Below are 22,746 nucleotides of genomic sequence, written 5' to 3'. Positions count from 1 at the left end.
TTTTGGGCATTGTACTCTCCAGAGTACAACTTGCAGCAGTGATTTATCTAGGTTTTGGAGAGTGGATATGATTTAAAATAACTTTCTGGGTTTCACATTCCCTGTTGGCTGATTTCATACAGCTCCTTGATCAAAGCACAGAGTTCTTCAGTTTGCCTTCCATAATGCTTGAATCTCTCAAAGTAAACTTTAATGGGCTTTAATATTTTACTTTGGTTCTGAATTATATTCCAAAATTGCCCACCAGAATGGCAAATGCAGAACCTAACCTGAAAAGTACATTTAGAGGATATATTTGTCTATGGACCCTTCATAATTGTCCTTGTCATGCATCACAAGCAGAATCCCAATAACTGAAACTGAGTGAAAATGAGAGAAAAAATACTGACAGAAAAAAATTCTACTGGAAACTACTGATTGAGATAATAGTTTTCAAGCATTTGTCGAAGGACGTATCTATAACAAAATGAATGTTAAAGATACAATTATAAATGAGCTGTCTTTGGAAGCCCATTAAAATATAATTGAAGATGAGAATATTAAACTGTACAAGTTGAAACATTTTATTGATGTTAGCTGAGCCTGAAAATGGTTCAATTAACTTTTACTACAGATTGCATTGTAAGGTTGAATCCATATCTCCTTATCACTGTCTGAATGAAGATAATTGTCATTTGTCAAAGCATAGTTGTAATAACATGATAGTGAATGATATCACCTCATGGAATAGGGTCTGTTTGCAAAATTAAGATCTCTCAGTGTCATGTTTCAATCCTGTGGAAACCTTAGATTTTGAAGAGGGATTCCAGCTCCTGTTCTTGGAAATATTTTATTTATTTAATGCTGAACAGCTACAGTAAGTTGAAATAGTGCCTGGCTCATGACCAAAATGTCAGCAGAGAGGGAGTCAAGGGATGCTTTGCTAGGTCTTTCACTCTGGGTAATTAGGAGATTAGTTTCATAGGATGAAACTTGCTTGTGCCTTCATGTAGACCTCATCACTTGATGATAAGTGAATATCGAGACGATAGCAAGGTAGTTAAGGCACTCACCTAAAATTTTAAGAAAATGTTCTGAAGGTCTTCTCTGTCTAGTTATTGTCAGCTCCATTTGCAGCTGGGAAATCTGTCCCAATGAAAATTAAATGGAAATTGACATATTTTCATAAGACCATTGTCAGGAAAGACCGTTCTGGATCATAGAGGCTGATCTCAGTAGGTAACACATCCTAAACAAAAAGCTAAAGTAATTTATGTTAGAAGGGACCTCTGGACATCATCAATTTCAAGCTCTAACAGCAATGCCATCTTGAAAGTAGATCTATTTAATAATTCATTTTGAGTACATTTAATCAAGCTCTCAAAATTGCTTCAGGACCAAATTGAGCCAAAGCTGATCCTGGACCTCTCTTCTGGTTAAAGTTCAGAGGTTCTTCTGCTTAGAGTTAGTTAGAGATCTAATTCTAATTCCAAATTAATTCCAAACAATCATATCCCCTCTTAGTTTTTGTTTTGCTAGACTAAACAAACCTTGCTCATTTTAGCCTCCTTTCATATGATAAGCTCTACCTTCCCTGATCTTTCTTTCTTGGATCTCCACCCTTGTCTGCATCTGTTCTTGTTTTAATTCCTCTTTATTGTACACAATTTTTCATAACTGTTTTTACTGGATTCTCCAACAGTGGCCTCTATATCTTATTGCATAAAGTGAAAATTCCATCATGAAATCCTAAGAACACATGTAGGTTTTTTGCTGTTGTTTGGGCAAGTCAACATTTTAACCTGAAAGTTGCCAGCCAGATCTAAACTCTGGACCTTTCTGTATTAGTTGAACAAGACTTTGCTGGAAAAAAATCAACCAACCAACCAACCAACCAACCAACCAAAGAAACCCTCACATACTTTCTATTATAATTCATTAAGGACTGTAAGTGTTAGTGTTGAGAGGAAAAATAAACCTCATTGTACATGGAGAAAATGTGTTTTCCTGAAAATATTTTGAAAATCAAAGTGGATAGGGGGAATAAGAGTGTTATGCGCCCCTTGAAGCAATGGCAAACCTGGAAGACACAAGGGGAAAATCAACCTTGGTCATTCTTAGTTAAATTACAAATTCTCTATGATGAAAATTGCCTAATCTATGTCTGATGATCTCTTTGTGTAATAGAGGATTTCAATCTTATGGTCTGTATTAGGGCCTATCTAGGATCTAAGGACCAAGCAATGAGATATAATTATGAAATGGACTATAATAATTAAGGGCTATGGAGTCATAGATGAGAGTAAAGGTTAACCAATATGCTTTTGAAAAGGTTAATGCTTCCCTTTTAAAATATGGGCAAAGAAGTATTGATTTTAAAGGCATTGTTCATATCTTTGTCATATTATCTCACTCATACCTTGTAATACAATATTCCTTCATGTTTAAATGTTGTTGGGTCCCTTCTCAAGTACACTACATTCCCATGAACAGCAGTTTATGGATTGAAGGTTTTACAGTTTTAAGTTCAACACTTCTGCACATCCATGTGTTGGAGAGGTCTTGATAAATACATATGAAAAACCATATGATGCTATTGCCTGTGATATTATGTGACTGAGGTAGATGAGCCAGGCTTTTCCTTTCAGTTCCATGTTGAAGGGTAAGATGAAATGCTGGCATAGATGAATGCGATTTTACTTGGTTGTGCCCTCTTATGCTAGTTGTTAGTTTTGCTCTGTGTGTTTATTGGCTAGCATGATTCTCTACCTCCCTTACTGCAAACTCTCCTGTTCTCTCCTTTACGCTCCCAACCACTTTTAAAGGCCAAAACCTTACAAATCCTTCATTCATAGCTCAGCAGGAGTCTTGATTTATGATAGAATAAATCAATGTACTCTCATCAGGAGGGTAGAAACTTATGATAAAATGATTCTTCCAGCCTCACTGATGCAGAGCCAAATACTGTATTTTTTAAATTTTAAATTGCATGTAGTACTAGTTAAAATTGACCTTCTCATTTTTCAGGTGTTACCTAACTGTTTTTTCAGTTGTCTGTGGTAATAATGATCCACCAAGACTATTTAATAATCTCAGCTTTAGAAGAATTTCTTCACCAGAATTGTTAGATTTTTTTTAATGCTGTAAAATCTACTTTTTACACAAAAAAGCATAGAAATTCTGTTTCCTTACTAGAGAAAAAATGAAAACTCCCAGATATGTATTGCAAAAAAAGGAAAAAGTTCAATATTGTAGATTAGCATCCGGTTAGGTTAACACAGACAAATCAACATGAAGACTCCAACATGAATCTTCTCCCTCCTCCAGAAAACAGACTGAACACATTCACCCTCTGCTCCAAGTCCACTGAAGGTCAAAGTTTGTGCTGGTGTAAAGATCAGAGGCTAGGTGAGACAACTGAATGTGCAATTCAGTATTGAGATTCTTAGCTTAGACTACCACAAAATATGACCGATGTCACAAAGTCTCCCATTCTCAGGACATAGAGGGAGCTGTGACTTTGTAATGCAGTGGTTCTCTGTCATTAGAGGCTGTCCATAATCGATCCCCAAGCATATTACAGTTGCTCCACTGAGCTTGTGCATGGTGAGAGTGCAATACTCTAGGGGAGTTATCTAGTTATTGCTGAAAATGCCATATTTTGGGGTTGGAATTTTAAATTCTTTTCCTACCCTGTTCGTGTGTGTGTATCTGAATGAGAGAGGATGAGAAATATTATGAGAGCTCTGGAACGTGTGGGCTTGAACTAATGGAGCAACTGGATTTAGGTGCCTATAGCAGACTGTTAAGTGTGTTTGTACAGGAAGATATGCCAAAGAGGTCAACTGCCAGTGTTGCAGTATGTTCTCAGAAAAAATGTAAAAACGTCTTGGCTCAGCATGGTGGAACCCAAACACATTGTCCTGGTGAATGTCCAGCTGGAGAAACTCTACCAGGAATGTGCAGCATAGAGCAAGCTAGAATCAGACAAATTTGCTTCTTTTCTACACAGGTTTTATTCTATTTTCTTCTGGACTTTTTTGTCTCATTAGACACTGAGGCCATAAGAGCAGCTTTTTACCGGTTTGGACGATACTTTATTTTTTAAGTTACACAAAAGTATTTAATGTTTACATCTTCTTGGGTCAGTGTATCTCCTTAAAGCCTCTTTGATAAGATCCACATAAATTTAGTTGTCTGAAAATTGGGTATCTTGCTCAAATCTAACTTCTCTTTACAGTTAATAAGGAGAGACTGGCTCCTTCAGACAGTTGTTTATCCTGAGCATTATAGGTGCCTATCTCAGGGTGGTAAGAGCCTCTCTCTTGGGAGACTCCTCGCTTGGCAGTACCTGTTTCTCAGCAGTGATCAGAGCCCAGACAACTACCTTCATCCAGAAGGTAACTTTTCATGACCAAAGCTGGGGAGAGGGATACTTTCCCTGTAAGGGGAAGAGGGATACTCCCCCTGTAAACAGAGACCAGTCCTTTTTCTAAAGCCCAAACATCATGGATTGATCTGTACCCATACTGCTGAGGGTTGGAAAGCTCTTTTACAGTCTTACAGTTTGCTATTTGGAATGATCTCAAAGAAACGTAGTGAGCTAACTAAAAGCGCTGTGAACAAATAGGTGTCTAGTGCTCAGATTTGCTTCTTGGTTGTTTTTATTCAGCAGCCTGGAGAGGCCTACTCATCTCTGTGTGAATAAGTGGTACTAATATGTTAAGGAAGGGGAAGACATAGTAGGGTTGGGATAGCACTCACTTCAGCTTCTTTACGCATCAGGAGCATGAGATGAAATAAGTCTAGGTGCACAGGAGGGAATCCAACAGGGACTGACTTACACCACTGTACCAGTCTCTTTTAAGCTTGTCTTGTTGCATGAGCTGCCATGAAGATAAAGATTAGGCATGGACTATACTAATTGGTTAGCATTTGTTTTGAGAAAGTTATCTTCTTCAGAAAGACACCAGTCACAGCTTTCATGTGTCAAAGATATAAATGATGGTTCCATTTGGAAAATCAAAGCCAATATATAGTTTTAGTTAGAGATCATAAAATGCAATATAAGGAAACCCCAATTTTTTAGCTTTTTTTCCTGGAGTGTTAAGGATTGAATTTAATGATCCATATCTGAAGGACATGCTTGAGGCTGACAAGGTCAGAACTAATTTTACATGTGGTACACAGATTTGAAATGACTCTCCTGAACCATGGAATGAATGATCTATTCAACTTCCCTCAGTAGTAGTAGCAGATTTTCCTGCTGTTTCAGGTATAATTACAGAATCACACAGGTGGTATTCAGTCTTTCTCTAATTTAATAAAACAAAAATTCTTCACATAGCCCCAAAGTTGAATGTTTTCTTTCTTTATAAACCTTGTTGGAAACAAAACAAAACAAAACCAAAGCAAAACAAAACATTTTCCTGGTTTGTGGAGAAAGTATTATATTTTGTGCTGTTTTGCCTAAGGTAAAATTTTTGTACAGACAAAAAAAGTTTAATATTTTACCAAGACAAACTTGTTGTGTTTGTGGTAGGCTACGAACATGCATATGAACATGTAGTCCTTTCTCAGGATTTGTCCATGTACCTCTTTAAAAGGGCTCTAAATTCCTCTCTTTTGTTCATGAATGCGTGTTCAAAATGTTAGTTGCTTCACATGCTTGTCCTTTGAGAAACCAGAGCCACAGCAGGGATGTCAAGATTTTTAGAAAAAAAACCACATTCCATTTCCTTTTTTATTCTTGTAACACAGAAATTATTTTCCAAAGTTTAGCCTGTCCCAGTACATTTGCAAATAGTAGACTTGATCATAAAACTGCACATCAACCATGCACATTTTCTGCTTTCAAAATGTGGGTAAGAAAGGTATATACCAAAAATTTCCCAGCTTTTAGTTTATTGCACAAAAAGTTTACTTGTTCTGGGTAGATTCAGTGCTTAAGGTAAGTTTAAGAAGACTAACTTATTTTTCTAAATCAATCATTTGTTGTGAAATAGAAAAAGAGATAATTTCTCATTTCAACTGGGAATATATTGGTCTTTTTCCCTGAGGCAAGAGTGGTTTTGTACAGACAGGAAATTTTCTCAATGAAAGCATTTTAGAAATGTATACATTCTTTGATAATTATATATTGTTCATTTAATTCCTTTCAATTCTTTAGTATAACTGCTGTATAAATTCTGTCTGCATAATCTGCCTATGAACACACATAGGTCTTTTTATGTTTGAATTTATTCTCTCCTCAGTTTTAGTTGCATTTATGCTTTACTTTCAAATCTTTGAGTAGTTTTCCAGAGGTATAAGTCATAGGTTGTCCCTGGCATTTACTTTGGCCATGTCTGCAGGACACAGTGAAGTTTCTAGGCAATTGATGATGAACTGGATTACATCCTCAGTTTTGCACAATGTCATGTGGAGATGTAAACTCCTATCCTGAAAGGTATATATCAGAGTTAATGCAGTTTTGTAGTTGAACTAATAATCATATCTCTCAACAGCACTAATTAATGTAGGCTCAATATCATGCTGATGCAGCTATATTGTCTTCTGGTACCCAAATTAGATGAATGGGTGCTAATTTGTAGATTTTCAAACCACATTCCATTGCTCTTAGTCAAATTCTACTAAATTGCAATATATGATTATCTTATAACAGAAAGGCAGAGCTGCTACTAAACAAATCATTTCACATTTTTAGAGTTGACTAGCTCTAAGATTTCGGGCAAGTCAGCCTGCAACCTGGAACCCTGTGATAAAACCTTGAACTAGTTCATGGGCCACTGAAGAACTAGGTAGACAAAGGTGGATACTTTTATAATTAACTGTTTTCTTAAGCTACATTTTATGAAGCTTCTCCAAGAAACAGCTGAAAATAAAGCTAAAAGGAAAAAGAAGGGCTGGAATAAAAACTGAAGATATGGTGTGGGTTTTTTTTTTCAAACTGATCTGAAGAGCAAATATAGGGAGTTGCTGTAGAGAGCTGCAGCCAATGAATCTTTTTTAAAAAAGATCTGACAACAATTTGCGAAGCACAACTGAGGAAAAGAAACAACCAATTTAATTCCTTGCTGCTTTTTGCTGCCTCATTTATAGAGATAATGAAGGATTCCTCTATAATTCAGAGTAGATGGAAGGCTATTCAAACTTACACTGGCTAGTTAGGGTTTCTCAAGGCTATTTTGCCTGCTAATAACTTCTTGAGTAGAGTGTGTGGCAGTGACGTCTCTGATGCCCCCTGTGACCAGGGATGTGTATAGCAACGCAGTGTGTTACTACAAATATGTTAAGTTCTTCATAAGGAAAGAAGAAGCTGTTTGCAAAACATAGCTTTTGGCCAAAATGTTTAAAGTTAAGCTGGCCTAAGAAGATCTTCCCTTTCAGAAAGAACACTTAGCTGCCTATTTAAGGCAATTTTGATGAATATTGTGTTGCTAGGGTAGTGCAAACAGGGCCTTAGCCTAGGGTATATAAATGTAGTAACCACACAACTGAAAAAGATAGCACTTCCTTCCTCTGTGTAATGAAAAGTTGAAGGTCTGCCAAAAAAAGTTGAATTGCCAGAAATTCTGTCAATGTGAAGGCATCTTTCCGCCTGTAAATCAACTACACATTTAAATTACTTCCTTTCATAATCTATTAAAATGGTTTTGGCACAGTTGTTCTCTGTGCAATGTTTATTGCATAATTTCATTTCATGTCTGGTCAGCAGTTGTTATTATTAAGTCTGAAATGCTATTGCAGGAGAGTATGCATCTTATTCTGTGAATGACAAAAATGATCTAAAGTAAATATAAATATGTTTTTAAAGTTAAATTGAGAGGATTATCCTGTTTATTTAATACAGTTGATTTGCCAGCCATTCGGACATAGCTGGAACAAGACTGTTTTCACGCAAAATTAACTACTTTCTTAATGAACTGTTGATAGCAAGGGTGTGCATGGAATTCACTCATCATTATTTCAAACTATATGGACCTGTTGTTCATCAGGAAATGCTGGCTTTTAGTCCAAAACCACTGAAACGTCACTTCTGAATTCATAGAAGGTGCTAGAAGCAATCAAAATCATTAAGGCTAAAGACAAGCAGTCATTAAGGCTAAAGACAAGCTATATGAATAGAGTGGAAGTTATAAAACATTGTAGCACTGTTAAATTCTGCATTTGGAAGGAAGAAACGTGAAATGTTTTTGACAAAATATCTATTGCACATTACATGAAGCTAATGAGCCAGCCAAAAAACCACTAAACCATTAAGAGTCTGGTTTACTTTTCTGTATATTTTAAAGGGCATTGTAAACAAGAATTGCCCCATCCTCCACACCTTTACCATTAAAGAAGTTTTAGAGTACTATTTAGAAGAAAAATGGCTTGATACATTTTCAGTAATGCTTACAATACACTACACACAATGACTCCCAAAAAAAAGGCTATTCCCAAAACGGAAGGAAATAAAGGTTGCTGGGTGGTGTCTCAGGCCCTGTACGATCGTTGAGTCATGCTGCATTCAAACTTGAACAGATGAGGAAATGAAAAGTTCAACTTACCCTTCTGAAAATGAAGAAATTAACCTACTGGCTACCATTGCAATTCAGTATTTGCTCTGTTTTGGGGAGTTACCAATGGCCACTGTGCATGGTGCAGGAAATCACAAAATCACAAAGTTATGGAACTGTTGATGTTGGAAGGGACCTCTAGAGAACATCTAGCTCAACGCATACCCCTTTACTTATTACCCTGCTTGCACTGAAAAGATCATTGATTGGATAAACTTAATGAATCGGTCGCTCTCACCTTCCACATACCATAAAGTCACCATAATATTAGAGGTATGTATATCCTTCAAAAGGTCAAGTATGCCTTGCTTAGCTCTGAAGCCATTGAGCTGTAACAAAAGTGATACCTACTGGTCATCCCATTCCATCCCATTGCTGCTGGTTATCTGCTGATAAGATAATAATCAAATGCCATGACTCATAACCCCTGACAGCTTTGGAGTAGTTTGCAGGGAGCAAACTAGTGTTTGACAGGAGACTACATCTGTTTGTTTAACTCCTCTTTGGCATTTGGCATATACTGAAGTTTTCTTTTAGCAAAGAGCAGGTGCTAAATTTGATTCATCCACTCCTGCGCTCTGTTCCCATAAGTGTGAATGCTAGCCCATGTTGGGTGACAAGTACCTTAATTTTGTGTATTTTAGTTTACAGAGAAAGAAGTTTGTGTTACTTTATCACTATGTAAACAAGATTCTTGGCTTTTAAATTTCTTGGGTTTGCATGCTGACTTTGCAGTATTCACAGCCCAGTTCTCTGTTCCTCTACCCCTTATTCTGTAGCCATTATGATCTCAACTATACTAAATGGACATAACTTCTACCACTGTTCCTGCACAGTCTCCCTACCTCTTTTCTGCAACTCATGGTAATCTAATGCCTGGGAATTTTGCAAGTTACATTATGCTTCCTACTACAGAGCTATAGAAACATAGGAGTTGGAGGAAGCCTAAAACTCTTTTAAACTTAGACCTGTGTCTCTGCTCACTCTGGTTGTTCATCTACGCTGTTTCTAACTCAAGCTCCCACTTCACACTATTGCTTCCATGCTTGCTAAATCAAGCCACCTTCTTCTTTCTGAATATACAGCTTTTAAATCTTAAGTGTCCATGTAAAAGAAGGGCAGTAGTGGAACTGGAGATAGGAAAGGAACAGAGAGAAGAGATGTGAATTCCTCACTTCCAAACGTACTTTTTAAAGTGTGTGTGGGGAGAGAACTCTAGCCAGCTTTCTGCAGCCTAAGATGTTCAGAAAGATATGAAACAGTTCATTTTCTCAGTCAATATGTTCTCAGCCATTAAAACATGGATAAGCTTTACTTAAGAGACTTACAGTTTGTTAAGATATTTCCCAGAGAGAAGTTAATTTTCAGAAGTTACAATGAACATTTGTTACGATTTCCTCAAAATCTTCCTCCAAAGAAGTCCCCACCATGCCTATGGAACATCATTACACTAGAAGGCAGAAAAACAAACATTTTGCCCTGCCTTTCCATTAAATATTTGGAAAATGAAATCATCCTATATTAGGTTAAAAAATTACTGCTGGTGAGAAGAAAAGGGACAAATCATTCTGGAAAACAGAAATTTGATTTCTTCATGTTGGATGCCAATGGACTGGGATAGCCGAAGTGCTTGGGAAGACCTTGTGCACAGGAAACCAAATTCATTGTCACTCAGACTTGGACTGAGTTTGAGCAAAGCTTATGATTTTCTGCAGAATGCTATGGCTTTCAAAAATCTTCAATTTCTTGCATGAAATGTTTTATTGGGATATTTCCATTCCAGTCTATGCAGAGATCTGGGGGTTATCTACAGGAAAAGAGATTCTAAACCACATTTATGATTAAGAGATTGCAATGTACTGTCTTTTTTACAACCATTTAGAAGAGATCTTTAATTGGAGGTTGTTAACAGCAAATAAATAGTCAACATTAAAACAAAAAATGCAGGTCTTTTCACATGCCAGTTTATCAAAGTATCAGTAGTGTTTATAATTCCCCATCTTAAAATGAGTTTTATATGTAATTGTCAAAGCAATGCAGCATATAGACAGAACACTGGCTCTGGCACTCAACCTGTGCCGGTATCCCGGTATCTCCTAGTATATACTACCTCAGGGTGGCTTTCATTTACAGAAGATCAAGATCTGATTTCCTTTGTATGTGTATGAATATCAGGGGGGAAAAAAAATCATGATTTGCAACAGCACACAGCAGGAGACAAATAGAAAATCTTCTCTACGGGGTCTCCACCACAGAAGACACACAGGAGCATAATGGGGCATGACTACGAGGTCAAGGGGCAGAGCGTGCCTGTTTATACAGGTACTTCCATCTGGTTGCCCTGATCGAGTCCGTGGCAACGGCTTCTGCATGCACCCCTCTGTTCAAGTCAGAGAGAAGGAGCTGAGCAGGGAAGAAGCCGCTCGTTAACACAGCTTTAGCAAACATGTAGCCACTCATGAGAAGACAGAATAACAAACAGGCATTTTTGATATAGGAAAAACAATTTGTTCCTTTTAAGACAAATATTTTCTGTTTGAGGACAACACAGTACAACCTCATAGAAGATCTTTTCTTCATTTGATTAAAGTAAATTTAAATCACTCTTAAGAGCATAAAATCCCCAATGGCAACAAACCCTACATTTTTATTTTAGTCAGTCCTGACCCACTGATGCCTGGTTTCCAAGTTCTGACATTTGGGGACTAAGCTGATTTTAGCCAAAGAACATGTTGCAGTGCAAAACCTGATGTTAATATACTTACAGTCAAACATCAAGTATACTTAAGGCTTATTATTTTTCAGATACACAGTTTCCCTTGGCTGCAAGCTCAGCTTGTCCCTGCTGTGAGTGACTTCAAAAGCAAAAAAACCTGCTCCTGTGGCTGAACCTACAATCCAAGTTGCCACTTTTGGATCTCACAGGAACATTTAGCTTCCTTGGAGTCTCATTCTAAATTAACTAACATTAATAAAGGAATAAAAACAGATTATAAGGGGAAATATTAATGACTGTTTCCTTTTGTAACTGTGGCTAGATTTCTCCCTGGGGTCTGATTTGACTAACATGCGCTGACTGAAAATGGGTCTGAGCTGCAACAGTTTTAGAAAGTAGTTTTCAAATTCAACCTGCTTGTTTCAGGAGTGATCAAACCCAAAGATTTGGTTTAGCCCACTAGAGAGATACAAGTATCATAATTCTTTCCTACAAAACGGATTTCCAGCCGGCTTCTTTGTTTGTTCTGGCCTATGGAACCGTGCCTCATATCATATCAATGCACTGTGTGTGCCATCAGAAATTTGATACTGAAAATTAGTAGAAGTGAGATTTTCCATACAGAAATGAGAATTCATATATGCTGTAAAGTGTGGTATGTGGAAGAATATTTATTTATTTACTTACTGTAATGGTTTAACCCCAGCCAGCAACTAAGCACCACACAGCCACTCGCTCACTCCCCCACAGTGGGATGGGGGAGAGAATCAGAAGGGTAAAAGTGAGAAAACTCGTGGGTTGAGATAAAGACAGTTTAATAAGTAAAGCAAAAGCCAGGCATGCAAGCAAAACGAAACAAGGAATTCATTCACTCCTTCCCATGGGCAGGCAGGTGTTCAGCCATCTCCAGGAAAGCAGGGTTCCATCACTCATAACGGTTACTTGGGAAGACAAACGCCATCACTCCAAACATCCCTCCCTTCCTTCTTCTTACCCCAGCTTTATATACTGAGCATGACATCATGTGGTGTGGAATGTCCCGTTGGTCAGTTGGGGTCAGCTGTCCCAACTGTGTCCCCTCCCAACTTCTTGTGCACCCTCAGCCCACTCGCTGGTGGGGTGGGGTGAGGAGCAGAAAAGGCCTTGACTCTGTGTAAGCACTGCTCAGCAGTAACTAAAACATGCCTGTGTGATCAACACTGTTTTCAACAGAAATCCAAAACATAGCCTCATAATAGCTTCTGTGAAGAAAATTAACTCTCTCCCAGCCAAAACCAGCACACTTACTTATTTATAGGTGGGCAAATAGATCGAATTAGAAACCTTACTACAAGAGTTAGCTTTATGCAGACACATAACAGAATCAAGTAATGAAGCATGAATGCCTAATCCAAGTCAGTTCAAAGCTTGAATGACCATTAGGAACTGCTGCCGTAATTTATGGGCCCAAAATTTGTTTGTAGAAAGCGTGTGCTGTATTATTTCAAACAACAAAACCATTGAAGAAAATTATAATTGTGAAGAGTCCAAGAAGAATAAAAATGGTAATATTTGTTAATAAAGTTATTAACTGTGATTGATTTACTGAAATTGTGTTTTTCTAGAGATGCCTGAATGAAACATAAAAGACACAGGTTACGATTTCTTTAATGATTTAAGTAATGCAAAGTGATGTTTTTAAACTCAATTCCTTGGAATCAAACACAATACATCAGTCTATTACAATGCTTATTAGTTTATTGAAAACTAATCTACCCTTCTGAGCCTTTCAAAAATATTTGCTCTTGAGGATATTCGATGCCTTAATGCTTTAGAAAAGGTGAGGCATCTGTCCCACAAATTATCTCTAAGTGAAGGCTGAAACTCTCAGTGCATTCAGCAAGACATCAGTAACTTATGTAATGATTTAATACACTTGCATCCTACCTTGATACAATTATGATAGAAAAAGCTTCCCTGCTGACATTAACAGATGTTACTGTAGATAGTTTTCTTGAAGGCAGACCAGAGGCAATCAGTAAGGAGTAAAGTTCTGTCTGCCACAGGCAAAGATTTAGTCTGCAAATCAAAGATTGAAAAAGGGCATTGCCGTAAACAAGTTTCATTTAAAAGCCTCCATTATTCTTAGTTTGCTGAAATTTTTCTTCATCCTGTTGATATCCATCCTAACTAAAAAAAGTCATTTTTATATTCTTCCTGTAGAACACTGGCCCAGAAATTCAGTGATGTAGTCTCCCACATTTCTGTATGTATTCAGACATGTATCATAATTTTCATCCTGAAGTCTCTCTAATGAGATAAATCAGAATATCTCTTGTAAGCACCTTGGAAACTGTGGTTAAGACATTTAAAATCTGAAACTATTTATACTATGCATTTTTATTTACCTTTAATGTTGCTTTCAGGAATAAAACAAACAAACAAAAAACCCCAACCAAAATAAGCCATCAGCCTGCTTAGCAGTAGTAGCAGGGATGGAGTGTACACAAAACTGCACACGCTGGAAAATAAGAAATGAGGCTACAATAACTCATTTGACAGATTCTTTGACCGATGACTGGAACTAATGGGTTCAGTGTTGGAGTTACTCAGCAAGGATTCCTTCCTATAAGGTTTCAAGGTATAGCAAAGGAGCATTGACCTTGCCTTGAAATTAATTGTAGACACCAGAGCAGAAATGTGTAAGTAAACATATCTTTTACTCAGGGAACTGGAAAGACACTGGTGTGAGGTCCAAGGACATTGCAAGCAACGTTCTTGTAGTTTGAAAAGAAGGCCTCCAAAATTTCTTTTGTGTATGTGAATGTGGTACTTTTTGAAAGTGTTAGGCTGAAATTCTTGGTTTGCTGTTCACAAAGACAAGATTTAGAATTGTACAAGAACATACTGGCTTCATCCTTATGTCTAGAAGAGGCTGTCTCCTGGAAAAACTAGATGTTTGGGAAAATGTTTTCTATAACAGTTTAAAACAAGATGCCTTTTAGTCAGACAATATGACTCAAACATGGCTGTCTTGTAACAAGCATGCTAATAAAAAAAGGCCTGATATTTTTAACAAACTCATTTTCCCATGGGCAGAAAAGGTTTTTAGAGAATGAGCTCTGCATTCTTTATTCGTTGGATACTGGACAAGGACTGAATTTATATGAGCAGTTGACAAGGAATAGGATTTTGTCAGCTATTGCTCTAGGGCATTGAGAAAGACTTACCAGAGGGTTTGGGTTTTTTTTAGGTTGGTGGGTTTTTTTGTTGTTGTTTGTTTCTTTGTTTTGTTTGGGTTTTTTTAGATTTTGTAGTGTGGTTGGGTTTTTTTAAAATTTATTTATATTCTTTCTTATTTTCAATGTGTCAAATCAACATTTCTTTCTGCTTATCCTTGACCTCATCTTAAAGACCCTTTTCCTCTTCCTAGAGGCTGGATAATTGCAGAATTCAGTAGTAGTTTTTTTAATGACTAGCAAGCCCAGGAGGAATTGGTGAAGCCAGATGTCAACATCTACATCTGATCTGTGGAAGGATGTAGAAGTCTTTAGTCAATGGAGAAAAATATTTTAGGAAGTGATTGATCTCATTCTAAAACACACAGCTATTGGTCAGATGAGTCATGCAACAAAGTGCGTATTTTTCTCCACTGTTTGTAAATAACACATAGAGTGAAGAGCTCAGATATATGTTTTTAGAGTGAAGAGATATAAGGTAGGTAAAAGCCCCAGACTTCATATCTCATACCTTAGTTTATAAACTTACATTATAAGGATGGATAAATAAAAGCTGGAGGATAGATTATAACACAGTTAAAATACATTGTTTTGGTATTGTTGTTTTCATATAAACTATTTGTAATTATTTAAAACATTAAAAATCAAATAACAAAGAATGAAAACAAAATTAACTAAGGACAGGATCCAGTTGCCTAAGCATAAATGTCCAATGCTTTTTAAGATGTCTTGGGATAAAAAATAGCAATGGACTTTTATGTTTCCTGACAACTGAATTCAGGCAAATGAATTTCACAGTTGTCTAAATTTCACAATTTCAGTTGTCTAAATTTATATTTCTAAATTTATATTTAGACAACTGGATCCTGCTTTACAGATAGGATTCAGCTTGCAAATTGAGACATCTATATTTCATTATGTCTAAGCTTTCATTATAGTCAATGGAGATCTAGTCAAGAGAGCATTAAGTAAAAAAAACAATGGAGTCTAGACAACAGTACATCTTCATAAAATGGAAACTTAAATTCAGCAAGCTAAATAGCTCCCTAGACTTCATTGAATTTACTCAGTAGGTCTACTGGATATGATTATCCTGATTGAGAAATTTGACATTTCCTGTGTCATATCAGTTTGACTCATTTGAATGCCTTGGATAACATGGATAGTCTCAACTGTCATTAAACACCCATATCACGATATCTGAATCAAGCTTCTAAATTTAGATTACTTAGCCTATGAGCTGAATCCCATCCTAAGGTGTTATTGATACGCAAATGGTCAAAGATATGCAATTTTTAATTCCAACTGAACAAAAAAAAATAATCTGAGATTACTGAATCAACATGCTATGCCAAATTATATTTTTTGTCTTGTTCATGAAGGAGTGATCCATGAATCTAGAGATTTTTTTTAATTTTTCGTTGAGGAGCTGGAGTGGGAAATTCTTCTTCATATGCCATTAAGATCTCATCCTGAGTGTATTTTGGTAATCAGTAGACATATTCTTAATGAATGCAATTAAAAAGATATTTTAAAAAGAAGAAATATGCTTTTTTTCCTGTATTTTTTTGCATGTTCTAGTTTCAGATGTTTTCTAGTTAATGTTAAAAAGAAATCCTCAATAACTTCAGTTATTTTTTTTCTTCTCTTTAAATCCATCAAGAAAAAAAATAGTTACTGATATCAGTGACAGTTTGACTTTGTGCCTGAATGTTAAGTGAAGGTCATATATGTTTATGGAAGAACATTAATGATGGCAAAAAAAAAGAATAGGGATTGGTGGCTACAGTATCAGTATCTAAAATGCTATATTGAGTTATAAAGGAACATATTAAACACATATATATATATTAAGTAGAACTTGATTTTTGCAGTGCAACAGTACATGGATATGCAGACAGTAACCTAAGTGGCAAGTAATTTGAGGCATATGAATAATTACTGAGTTTAACAAAGAGACACCTATTTTTTTGCCATATACTTTCCATATTCTTTTATGAATTTGTATATATATTGCAATGAAGGTGTAAACCATATATGTGTTCATGTGCTTTGATGACTACAGTAAAGCTGTCACTGTTCACACAAAATGAAACTAATGCCACTGCTCATATGACTTATTTTCTCTTTAAATGTTAAGCATTTTCTACTGTACGTGTGCTGCATGTTTGAAAGAGGAAGATACAGTACAGAAGTAACAAAGCTGTTACGTTTGAAGGAAAATGACTGTGTTTGGATATTACTTGGTCTTGAGAAAATAATCATGTCCCTTTAGGGTAATGGCCATTGAAAATGGCCAAGTTTTTTATTCATGATGTTACTTCTTTTTTTTCTAAAATGTTTGTCTTCCTCTCAAGAAGCACAGAAATTGGCTTAATGACAAAGGCTAGCTCCAAAAGTATTGAGCTTTCATTTAGATTCCATTTTTGAATTGCTGAAGAAAAACAAGATGCTGCATAATGAAGACAATCCTTTTACTTTCTTCAGCTTGACTGCATTACCATTCATCCTGAACATCTCGATTTCAATGTAAGGCATGGAAAAAGTGTACAGTATTGGCATGAGAGTCCACATTTGTAAGAAAGGAAAAGCTCAAAATGGAAATGTAGAATATGCAGCCTTATTGATAGAGACTTTCAAATGGCTTTGAAAGAACAAGGTTCCTGCACTGACTGAAAAGTAGACGGAGGTCTGTAGTAATTTAATATGTGGCCAGTTTGAAGTAGTAAGACACAATGCTGGGTGTCAGCACAGTTATTTACAAACCCCTTATAACACAGGCAGTTATACTCTTTAAATCTTAAGGGACTTGAATCTGAAGGTTGTTCCTTACTGGTTTTGGATCACTGTAATTGCACTGCCTCCATGGAATTGATCTTAAATATATACTGATATTCTGATTGTAGCCTTTTGCTTTATATTTTTCAGTACCGTTGTACATCAGCTAATATTACATCAAGCTTTTAAAGCATATAATCAGATCTCTATAATCTAAATATTCATTAAATGTATAAATATAGAAAGAATTTTCTTTACTAAGAGACAATGGCTGGTTTAATAGTTGGTGACCGTTTATAAGGACTGAAGCACTACCAGGTATTTTTATTTCTTAGCATTTGCTACTCCACTTCCCTAGTGTAACAGACTGCATCAGATCTTCTCTAAGTCCTGCTTTTCATTCATCTTAAATTAGAAAAAGTGAATAAACAATGATGTGGGGCGGGAAGGGCGTAGCATGAAGAGATGTGAAACATAAGAAGTGGAAACCTTTCCAAAAAGACCATAAAGTTGCCGACAAGCAGAATATGAAATGTGGATTAAATGGGCCAACGTCCTTGTTCTCTAATGATCTGTGAAAGAAATAAACGTGCAGCAAAGTCAGGAATTATAAAGATCTTTGCCCTTGTCTGCTGTCCAAATGGACACTGTTATTGATTCTGCTTAGATCTTTTTGTTTAATGTTCCAATTATCTCCCTTTGCAGCTGCATAAGAAAGACATAAGCTATTTATACACTGCTAAATGTATCCACCCTAGGGAATGACCCCTGGCTCCAAAGTGGTGCAGACTGCGCATACCTACCCTGTTTAAGGCTAGATCTCTACAGAGCAGATATGCCATGGCCACGCAACATAGCACTTGGTGCAGCACCTTTGGGCTGCCCCAGGGCTCTATAACAAGATCTTTTTTTTGGGGAGGGGGAAGAGAGGAGGGGGTGTTGATTTTAGTTTAAACTATCTATCTGATATAAAGTGAGGGCTTTGCTGGAACTTGAGAGAGGTATGTTTTAGGATGAAAATGAGAGTAGATGTTGCATGCTCAGGGATATTTCATTTGAATGTCTGGAGGAGTCTGAGGGTGAAACATACAGGAGAGCTTTTCAGGACAGAGAAATGGGAATAAATGAACCTGCTTTAATCTTGCTCATACTGCCTTTTATGTATAAACTCCTTAAGTGAGATGTCATAACAGCATATGAAAAGAACTTCATTTTGCAGTCACACACCTGGAATTTAATAGACGTACAAATTAATCAATTAAATAATTGATTATCATTTATGATTTCAGGTGGCCCAGGCCCTGTGTTGGGGCAGGAAGGAGGGGGCTAGGTAATTGTTTTATGTCATTTCTATTATTGTTTTCTCAGAAGCTTCTGACTTCCATTTGTTCCAGGTTAGAAAACTGGTCTTTAGCTGCTTCTTCCATTTGTTTTGTCAGCAAATTTAGGTTTTGCTAAGAAATTTCTTCCTTTAGTTCAGTGGTTTATTTTGTTCAGATGGATTTAATCTGTTCCAATTTTAGGCCACTAAAAGTTTGATGCATATGTTTAAGCAAGTTAGACTAGGTTCACATTATAGAAAGAAATGAATGTGTTCAAAGGGCAGATCATCTGATTCAGTCGGATACTCACATGAAGAATTATGTCTAGAGGTGCATTTTTACTTACATTGATTATAAAAAATGTCTTGCTTGGAATTAGTTATTTTAGATCCCTAAAGATGTCACTGCAAGACATGCGACCCCTGTCTGTCTGTCTGTCTATCTATCTATCTATCTATCTATCTGTTAGCTGTGTTGTATCTTAAAAACAAGCTGCATATATTCTGCAGAACAGATAAATGAATAATAAAGCATTTTAAAAGAAAACATAGAAACTTGTTATTTATGTAAGGATTACATTATATTTCTTTTTTGCTCTTGCTCCTTTTGGATGGTTTCTGCGGCCTCCTTGTCCTTAGAGACATTCCTTTTTCCTCTCCTTTGATGCTTAAACTATTTTATATAGGTTCAGATACAATCAAGTTGGCTTTCTCCATCTTAATGCTTTGGAGGCAATTTCCTCTTCATTTTAAATTTGTCACTGGGGAAACCTTTTTCTTCCTCTCAGCCAAACAGATGGTTTTTATTTTTCATTTTTTATTTTTTCAATGTTTCCACTATAAAGGTCAAGATCATCTTTGGAAAAGTGAAGTTCTGTATTTGCTTCCATCATCTTAAAATAAAAGCATACAAATTTTAAATGGAAAGTCCTACAGGTTGTTTCAGTTGTTTCTTTTTCTTCTGAAGTGTAACTACACATAGACAACTTTGACCCTTGTCACTGTAATACCTGAAATTCTTCAAGCCACTAATGAGATTGTCCTCTGAACTTGTGTGTGAAACTTCTTGGACAGCCTTGAAAGAAAAGAGTGAATTTTGGGCTGATTAAGATTAAACCTCATCTTGCAGTTCAGGAAAGAAAGCACAAAGTGGATTAAATTACTTTGCCCAAATTTCACTGAAATTTTAGTCATATGAGCCAATAACAATAGTCTAACAGTTTTTAGCTGTGCATAGAAATATATATGTGCACAGTTGTCCCACTTCAGTTACAATGCAACTTGGTTTACTCCTGAAGTTAAATACCTGATGCTTATGCAAAATTGCATTATTTTGCATTTGAGATAGGCGTACAGGAATATGCATGTGTACTGATAGTTACATTTCTACAGATGTTCTGTAATTACTGTAGCCCAACAGTGAGTATCGTCATCCATCTTTTTCTCTGCCAATAAAAGAGCAATATTAGCATTAGAAAATCACTATTAATCCACCTGATCTCTGCTGAACCATCACTATTCAGCTGGTTCATCACATTGCACTTAATGAAGATGTGTCTTCTCATCACGTGTAATCCAGTGATTGTTCCAGACATGACTAGAGATTCACAGGAGTAATAGCCTTGCTTAAGAGCTTCAGACTTGTGCTGACTGGACAACTGTAGGTCCTCTAAACTATTTTGTTTTCTATGTATTCCATATCCTACCAAACCATCTCTAACTGAACTAGTCTTCTGACTGAAGGTTGCTGTATAAGTAGAGTTTGCTTGGGCTTTGACAGTTTCTGATGGTGTTTGTGGTCTGGCTTTTTTTCAGTCCTTCAGGTAAGATGCCATATCATGTACTCTCTCTGATTTCCACTGGCTTCCACTTTTCGGTATCTTGTGCTGAATATTTTTCAGTTCCTGAAGTTCTTGAGCGCATATCTTTACACTTCAGGCACTGAAATGTCTATCTTGAAAATCTAAGTGTACTATTCTTTAGCATGTAGGTCTGACTTGGTAAATGCATAAAAGAACCTTCCTTCTGGATTTGTAATTACATGAGCCAGAATTCAGTTGGAGATTATATGCTCACTGACCTTAGTACATTAAACTCTTTCAATGTTGTTTCCTTCTCAGTTATGGCAATTTCCATTTTCATAATCTTATTCCCATTAGCCCCTTGATTTCGCCTCCATGTCCTACATCACTGTAGTTACTGAAATCTGCGTCAAAGGGTTTTTTTGGTGGTATCTAAATTAACTTTAATCTTTGTCCCTACACTTGCTGAATTACCACACCACTTCCTCTTTCTTTGCTCTCTTTTTATTTTTGTGGCTAAAAATCTTTTACTGTTTGTTTTAATTTCCTTTGCAAGGTCCAGCTCAGCTTGAGAGTTGGCAAGTCTCACTTTTCTCCTACATATTCTGACCTTCAAGACATAGCTTTCCATTCAGTCAGTCTGTTCTTGCTGCTCCTCATAGACTCCCAGCTTACCATTGAAAATCCTTTTTTGCACTGGTGTGATCAAGGTCAGAAATGGATAAATGGATTTCTAATCTGAGCAATATAGCATTTACCCACATCTCAACAGTTGCAGTGAAACATCACACAGAAGAGTTTATTCACTCCTTGATTGAGTACTACATGATCCTCAGCATGAGGCAATTAGTTATTTAGTTAGGTCTTGGGTCTTTCAATCATTTTTCTTTTACTTGTAGTACATGTATTGGTTTTGCATCTGTGATTTAAAGTAGTTCCAAGCTTCTTTTTCGGACAGGCTTTTAAACTTTACAAATCCACCTAACTTTCATTGATTCCTTTCATTTTTCAATAATTTTTTTATTAATATAGATATTCTTAATAATAGATTTTCTTTCATTTATCTTTGCACCATAACTTTAATATAATCTGCTCATCATCATTTAATTTAGGATAATTTTTCTTTTTCCATTTGTATTAGGTTCTCACTACATCCTGGTCATGCATTCTGAGATATCATTGTTTTTCATGGTTCAGTCGTGTAAAAAATACTTTCATCACACCATTTTGATTTGAATATGGTCTTCACTCAATATATGGGATAGCAACAATATATTTATCCTGATGCTATATATAGCTCTGATAGTATTAGCAAGAACTTTCTCTATATTCAAATCTGATCCTGGCTATTTGGAACAGATATTTAACAAAATTCTTTCTAGAACTGCTTAGTACTTTTCTAAAGTGTTTCTACTCTATTTTGTCAAGGCATTCTCCCCCTCCCCCCCTGCCTTTGTATTATTAATAGAAAAATAAAACCTTGCAGGTCATTCACATCTCTAATAAATCCTTAATAAGATGTTTGGCTGGAGAACCTCTCTGAGAACTTCTTTGCACATGTTCCTTTGCTTTGTCCCATCAGCATATTTTTTATCCTCTTTGAAAAAGCTACGTCTGAAGACATAGAAAATCAATAATATGTACACAAAATTCACTGGTCCTGCAGGTCCTGCTGCCCTTCCTACTCACCCCTTTCTTACGATGAGGAAACCCATGGAACCATTGTTCTTCCAGTAACCCACATGTACTGGTTTCTTGTGTGATACGCATAAAATTTAAAAACAATGGAACTAGAATCTATATAATATCCAATATGTGTTCTTACATTTTAAGGGTTCTTAAACCTTTGCTTTCCAGCAATTTGCTTATGTAAGAATTGAAATATTTTTTTTCCTTCCTTCCTCCCTCCCCCTCAAAAAAGAAGAAAGTTAATATTTTTGTTAGTTGCATAGAGAAAATTAAGGTTGTGTGAATGGAAGGCCGGATGGCATGAAAGCAAAATAAAAAATTCACTGTAAACCCCAAACCAACATTATTTTCTATTCCTCCCTCGTTCTGCCTCCTCCTTTCAAATTCAGAATTATCCTCTCTCTCCTAATTACAATCAAGTGATGGTGCTGCAAAAATTCTTAATATTCTTAGTTCTTAAGAATTTAAGATCTGGAACAGAACATAGCCTTGCAGTAGCATCTCAAAGTCCTATTCTTATTCAAAGTGTTTATTTTGTCATAAAAAGGTGAAAAAAAAGAGGAAATAATAACTGAGACTCTATACCTAGTTTAACAAGTCACATATTAAACAGCCTTCACTCAGCAGAACTGCTGTGAGGCAGACATCATTTGGTGATCTATCTAATGGGTTGAAAATCCCA

The sequence above is a fragment of the Mycteria americana genome, chromosome 1, assembly GCF_035582795.1.
Source record: "Mycteria americana isolate JAX WOST 10 ecotype Jacksonville Zoo and Gardens chromosome 1, USCA_MyAme_1.0, whole genome shotgun sequence".
Taxonomy (NCBI): Eukaryota; Metazoa; Chordata; class Aves; order Ciconiiformes; family Ciconiidae; genus Mycteria; species Mycteria americana.
The sequence above is the reverse complement of the archived record's forward strand: the minus strand, read 5'-3'. Positions refer to the sequence as shown.